Here is a 7,373-nt window from a genome sequence, read left to right as displayed (position 1 = left end):
GGGGGGGGGGATTAATTTCATACTAATTCTATTTCTACATCCCTGGTGGAATCTTGTGAATTTCTGAACAGCTTACTAATAAGGGGTTTCGGTATTGAAAGCCCCACGTTACAGCGCTCTTTGTGTCACTCCGGTATCTATTCCGCTGCCTAACCCCCGACATAACCGGGGGGGGAGGATTTCTGCCTCTGTACCCCCGAGTGATTGGGAAGCTGTCAGAGGTCTTGAGCTATTTTTAAAAAATAATTTTGTTTTTTTTTCCCCTCTGAAATGCTATAAAATGTTCCAGCACGAGGGGACCGGTCCATCTCAATTCCTCTCGACATATAGAAAAGGAATGTTGACATAAAGGAAGGAGGGAGGGGATTGATTTTGAACGCAAAGCAGTGTTTAGGCAACATGGGCTTATTAAGTGATTATAGTCAAATGACAGTGATCAACAGCCGGCGGTTAATGAATTCAAATCACACGCTGTGACCGTGCCTATAATGTTCCATTGCTTTCACTTTTAATTAGGTTTGCTCAGTCCGCGCTGATTAGGTTCTATTGGACATTGAGGTCCTTTTTTTTTTTCCAATAATTCTCAGTCTTTTGGTAACATTGAAGCATCAATGTGAATAACAATGAATTATTTACAAGAATAAGATATGATTCCTGTTTGAATGATCTGAGATTGGTGAACGATATTCAGTTCAATACCCGCCTCGCCCTTTGAAGTTGAAGTCCAAGTAGGTGTTAAACATCACTACTGAATGCAGTTATGAGTGATTAAATATAATTAAGGGGTCCATTTATAAACATCTGTGAGCATTCGTTTTGAGGAAATAACGATAAAATAAACATTCTTATTACATTTTCCTATCAGGTTGAATGTATTGTGATGTAATGGTGTAATATGGCCACTGGATGGAGCCGAGGAGCGTAGGAAATAATTAGAGCAGTTACATTAGAGCAATTACATTCAATGTAATCAAATGCAATAGCAAGTTATGGCCACTAGATGGAGCTGAGGAGCATTGGAAATAATTTGCTAGGCATATGCTTTGGCTCAACTGAGCCGAAGTGACAGCCGAAGCGGGGCAAGCGGCCTGCCGAAGGGCCGGCCTTTCGCACCCCAAATGGCAGCTGGGCGTAGTCACCCATGATGTCACAGCTGGCTCCGCCCAGTTGTAATGACAGATCAGCGTCCCCAAATAACCTGGGGACGCTGATCTGCCATTAAACAATAACAACTGGGCGGACATCATGGCCGGCTCCAGTTGGGCGGAGCTAGCTGTCACCGCTTTCTCCACCCGATTGTTTTTCTTTAATTTTTTTAAATATTTTTATTTATTTTTAATCTTCCTATTTTGCAACAGTTTTAAAATCACGGGGGCACCGAGCAGAATAGCCGAGCCGAGTGCCGCTCGGCGGCATTCGGCTATTCACTCACTGCTGACCTAAGGCAGCCGATGTACGGCTGATTGTAGCCAATGTACTGCTAAAATCAGCCGTACAAGACGTAATCTAAATAGTAGAACAGCATTAGGCTCACTTCGCTTCGGCTTGGTTAGTCACTCGGGTGCCTTCGGTATCTTTGTGAATAACCACCTAGGTCTGATAAAAAGGCAACTAGTGGGATGGCACCATCTAGTGGTCAAACTCCAGAGACAACCAGTTTTTCGCCTAGCGCTGTTTTCCTCCAGCTCTTGTCATTGAAGCTTTTTTCATCCTCTTTGTCCGGTTCCCCGACACCCTCCGGAAACTGCATTGCCCACTTTGGACATTGTCAGGGCTCTTAGGGTCTAACTACAGGCCACTTCATCCTTCCGAAATCTATATTTGTGGTTGTTTATGGTCTGTGTAAGGGACTAGCGCCATCTTCTCATGGTGGATACAGCAAACTGTTTCTCTGGCTTATACCTTCAAACATAAAGAACCACCTACTACCATCACTGCTCATTGTAGCAGGGCAGTTGGTACTTGGGCCTTCCACCATCAGGCCTCAGTATTACAGGTCTGTAGGGCCATGACCTGGTCTTCCGTTCATACTTTTACAAGGTAGATGTGGTTGCACCGGTGGATGATAGCTTTGGCCATAAGGTTAGATAGGAAATAGTGTGACTCGCCATGTTTTTTTATTGTTGTCTAACGATGGGATGGGAATGGAATGGAGGGGGGGGAGAGGGGCTATGGTGGGTAATGGCAAGGGGAAGCCAAGGGTAATAGGGCACTAAATGTTAGTGGGATCTGCCTAAGGGAAAGTAGGACTGGGCAGTTGACCATCTATGAGAGGTAGTGAGGGGTAGGAAGGGACAAGAGGAGGGGTGGGGGAAGGTGAGGGGCACCTGGTTGTCTATTTGAGACATCCATAGATCCTTACATACATATACTATAAGAGGGGAAGATACTATGAGAGGGGGGTTGGGGTCCCCATGATATATTTTTTAAATAATAGTATCTTAAATGTACTTAGAACTTTATGATCAGATCACTGGTACAATTTCCTTCTGATGACTGATGAGATGTAGATCACATTTGGCAAGCAATGCTCAACAATGGCCTGGAGCCCCACCATAGATACAAATAAGGGGTTTCCCTTCAACACCCGACCAGTCTATAATCAGGTCTACCTGAGATTTTTCTTTGTTTTCCGGGTCATGTCTAGAGTTCAGCAGATATCCCCTTAACTTCCATTTCTAATGGCATTCCAGAGAGTGAAAATTGCAAGCAGGAAGCATCTAGATAACCTTTTCCTGCGGCCTTCCTTCATTAGTAAGATGAATACCCTTTATTTTTAGATTCTTGCCTGGCTCTTAGAGAAGCCCGTGTGCTGCCAATGGATCTTATCGGAACACTTTGAGAGGTGTAAAGTGTCAGAGAATTTATTAAGGTCTGGAAGCAATTCCGGCAATGGCAGCATTCCGTATCTGAATCCCTTCCTTCACTTGCCCTTATTAATGCTTTTATTGAATAATGTTTTTATTCTCCTCTCCTGATCTTCATAACCCCTCTAAATCCGCTCTTCCTCTCCTCATCTCCATAACCCCTCTAAATCCGCTCTTCCTCTCCTCATCTCCATAACCCCTCTAAATCCGCTCTTCCTCTCCTCATCTCCATAACCCCTCTACATCTCCTCTTCCTCTCCTCATATTTCATCTCCATAACCCCTCTAAATCCGCTCTTCCTCTCCTCATCTCCATAACCCCTCTAAATCCGCTCTTCCTCTCCTCATCTCCATAACCCCTCTAAATCCGCTCTTCCTCTCCTCATCTCCATAACCCCTCTAAATCCGCTCTTCCTCTCCTCATCTCCATAACCCCTCTAAATCCGCTCTTCCTCTCCTCATCTCCATAACCCCTCTAAATCCGCTCTTCCTCTCCTCATCTCCATAACCCCTCTAAATCCGCTCTTCCTCTCCTCATCTCCATAACCCCTCTAAATCCGCTCTTCCTCTCCTCATCTCCATAACCCCTCTAAATCCGCTCTTCCTCTCCTCATCTCCATAACCCCTCTAAATCCGCTCTTCCTCTCCTCATCTCCATAACCCCTCTAAATCCGCTCTTCCTCTCCTCATCTCCATAACCCCTCTAAATCCGCTCTTCCTCTCCTCATATCCATAACCCCTCTTCATCTCCTCCTCCTCTCCTCATATCCACTCCTCATCTCCATAACACCTCCTTTTCTCCTCTTCCTCTCCTCATCTTCATATCCACTCTTCATCTCCTTCTCCTCCTCAGTTCTTCCTCATCTTTATACCCCTCTTAATTTCCTCTTGCTCTCCTCATCTCCATAAGACCTCTTCATCCCCTCTTCCTCTCATCTCTATATCTCCTCTACATCCCCTCATCCTCTCCTCAGCTCCCTAACCCCTCCTCTTCTCTTCCTCTCCATAACCCCTCTTTATCTCCTTCTCCTCTCCTCATCTTCATAACTCCTCCTCTTCCTCTCCTCACCTCCATAATCCCTTCTCATCTCCTCCTCATCTTTATAACCCTTCCTCTTCCTTTCCTCATCTTCATAACCCCTCCTCATCTGCATAACCCCTCTTCTTCTCCTTTCCTCATCTCCATAACCCTTCTTTATATTCTTCTCCTCTCCCCATCTCCATAACCCCTCCTCTTCTCCTCTTTCTCTCCTCATCTTCATATCCACTCTTCATCTCCTTCTCCTCCTCCTCGTCAGCTCTTCCTCATCTTTATACCCCTCTTCATTTCCTCTTGCTCTCCTCATCTCCATAACACCTCTTCATCCCCTCTTCCTCTCATCTCTATATGCCCTCTACATCCCCTCTTCCTCTCCTCACCTCCATAATCCCTCCTTTTCTCCTCTTCCTCTCCTCATCTCCATAACCCCTCCTCATCTGCACAACCCTCTTCATCTTCTCCTTTCCTCATCTCCATAACCCCTCCTCTTTCTCTCCTCATCTCCATAACTCCTCTTTATCTCCTTCTCCTCTCCTCATCTCCATAACTTCTCCTCTTCCACTCCTCACCTCCATAACCCCTTCTCATCTCATCCTCAGCTCCATAACCCCTCCTCTTCTCCTCTTCCTCTCCATAACCCATCTTTATCTCCTTCTCCTCATCTTCATAACTCCTCCTCTTCCTCTCCTCACCTCCATAATCCCTTCTCATCTCCTCCTCATCTTTATAACCCTTCCTCTTCCTTTCCTCATCTTCATAACCCCTCCTCATCTGCATAACCCCTCTTCATCTCCTTTCCTCATCTCCATAACCCCTCTTTATATTCTTCTCCTCTCCCCATCTCCATAACCCCTCCTCTTCTCCTCTTCCTCTCCTCATCTTCATATCCACTCTTCGTCTCCTCCTCCTCCTCGTCAGCTCTTTCTCATCTTTATACCCCTCTTCATTTTCTCTTGCTCTCCTCATCTCCATAACACCTCTTCATCCCCTCTTCCTCTCATCTCTATATGCCCTCTACATCCCCTCTTCCTCTCCTCACCTCCATAATCCCTCCTTTTCTCCTCTACCTCTCCTCATCTCCATAACCCCTCCTCATCTGCATAACCCCTCTTCATCTTCTTCTTTCCTCATCTCCATAACCCCTCTTTATCTCCTTCTCTCCTCATCTCCATAACTTCTCCTCTTCCACTCCTCACCTCCATAACCCCTTCTCATCTCATCCTCATCTTTATAAGCCCTCCTCTTCCTTTCCTCATCTGCATAACCCTTCTTTATCTCCTTCTCCTTTCCTCATCTCCATAACGCTTCTTTATATTCTTCTCCTCTCCCCATCTCTATAACCCCTCCTCATCTCCATAACCCCTCTTTATCTTCTCTTGCTCTCCTCATATCCATAACCCTTCTTCATCTCCTTCTCCTCATCATTATCTTCATAACCCCTCCTCATCTCCTCCTTCTCATTTCCATACTCCCCTTCATCTCATCCTCCTCGCCTTATCTCCATAACCCCTCCTCATCTCCATAACCCCTCATCATCTCCTTCTCCACATCATCTTCTATCTCCTCCTCCTCATCTCCATACTCCTCTTAATCGCCTCCTCTCCTCATACCCCATTAGGTTTCTTTCCTTTAAATAGTAGAAAAAAACTAAACCCCCAGTGGTTCTTAAATACCATCAAAAGGAAACATGACACAACATGTGTTTGTGTTCAGTGTTGCATGATGGAGTAATTGTCAGTCAAACTATCACAGCACTGAAAACTGTAGAATGGTCTGGTAATGAAGAGGTACTGCAGGCTGGTACTCAAGTAGTTAAGTTTGTTCCCTACAGAGTTTGCATTAACTTCTTCTGCCACGAACATCAACGGAATGCCCAAACGGTGCCGTCTGCTTTGATTTATTGTTATTCTAGGGCTAATGTGGTGAATGATAGCTGAGCTTCTGCCACTTAACGTTTCCATATGCTAAGGTGCTAGAGCCACCATGGTAACTAGTAGGACCCGGTCTCCTCCGCAGCCCGACGGCTCTTCGGTGGCTGGTATTCTGTCCAGCATGCACCGGCTTCCTACGGCACGATGGCGCCCTGGCAACGCTCCTTCCTGATCCGATGTCGTCCCAGCACCTGTTTTGGGGTGGCATTTTTGCCGCCCCCTTGAAATCTGCCGCCTGAGGCAAACGGGCCTGTTGCTGCTCTTTCACTGTCCAGTAATAGGCTTAGGGCAGAGAGGAGACCTACTTGTATTGCTTATCTGCAGCAGAGAAATGTCAGGTCACGGGGCTGACTGTGCACTGCAGTGCAATCAGGAAGTGTACATTGGAGAATTCACTCCCATATATTTATTTTACCTGTTTATTTAGTTCAGCTTTACAACTTCCTCGATGACCAAGGTACAGAATCAACTTTGCGTTCCATCCTTCTTCAGAGCGCCGTGTTTACTAAAGTCCATGTTTGCTTTGAGTTGCGTGCCATTATGATACAATGAACTCTATGGCTGGTTCAGAAGCCGGGATCTTCACATTGGCAGTCGTGTGCCAACTCTGACAGCTGTCACTGGCTATCTGTGCACCTCTGATTATCTCTGTAATGATCTGAGGTCTCCGCAGGACACAGCGCGAGTCAGCCCACGTCCACACTTAGGCTGTCAGGGTCAGTTTACGAGGACGGTCTAAAGGTTGTTTGTCCTACAGTGATGTATATGTAGCTTTCATTTAAACTATGTGACATGGAGATTGGTGGACCTTGTTTACGTAGCAAAAATTCTGCTTATTTAGGTGTATGTAAACCCTTAGGCATTATTTGCAGGCTAATTAGTTCCGGCAGCAGATTCTTGCAGCTGGAATCACAGGCGGGGTGGACAGCTGTGGCCCATCAGCCTGTACTAAGCAATGACCGGTTGACAGGGGCCGTGGCTGTCCACTGCTATTCAGATGTAGCCACATATCTGGAGGTTACCTAAGGCTAGGGACAGATGTCCGACCTAGGGCATTCAAGGCAAGTTGCATCCAAGGTCATATATCTCCCCCTGGCTGCAGGTAATGTGCGGATACATGAATAGAGGTGGACAGCTGCGGCTCTTGTCAGCCTGTCATTGTTTTTTACAAGCTAAGTGGCCCCGGCCATCCAGGACCACCTGTGATTCTAGACGCAAGAATCTGCTAATTAGCCCAAGTGAATGAGGCCTATGGGCTCGTTCACAACAGGTCTGTTGAGGTGCTTTGTTCAGCATTGACCAATGCAAAGGCACCAAGAAAACCATTGTTCCCTTTGAGTCCTGTTGACACCGTACAAATCTGTTGTATAATCTGTCTCAGTTTTATGCAATGCACCATAATAACCTAAAGATTGTGATGCGCTGTAAGCACCAGTATGCATGTGTTATGCTCACCATAACAAGTGCCCGCAGGTGCGCACAGCCGCCGCCCCCCCCAGCTCTCTTAGTACGAATCAGTTACGCCCAAACCCCCCCC

General features: G+C 46.3%; 1 protein-coding gene across 3 annotated transcripts in view; it reads left to right on the top strand.

Annotated features, from left to right (window-relative positions):
• Positions 1-7,373, top strand: part of ADGRL1 (adhesion G protein-coupled receptor L1) — a 221,861-nt gene that overhangs the window by 71,222 nt on the left and 143,266 nt on the right. The window lies entirely within an intron of this gene.

Source organism: Nanorana parkeri, unplaced genomic scaffold (genome assembly GCF_000935625.1).
Source record: "Nanorana parkeri isolate BGI_ZX_2015 unplaced genomic scaffold, ASM93562v1 scaffold479, whole genome shotgun sequence".
Taxonomy (NCBI): domain Eukaryota; kingdom Metazoa; phylum Chordata; class Amphibia; order Anura; family Dicroglossidae; genus Nanorana; species Nanorana parkeri.
Note: the sequence above shows the minus strand (reverse complement) of the source record. Positions and strands in the feature narration are given on the sequence as shown.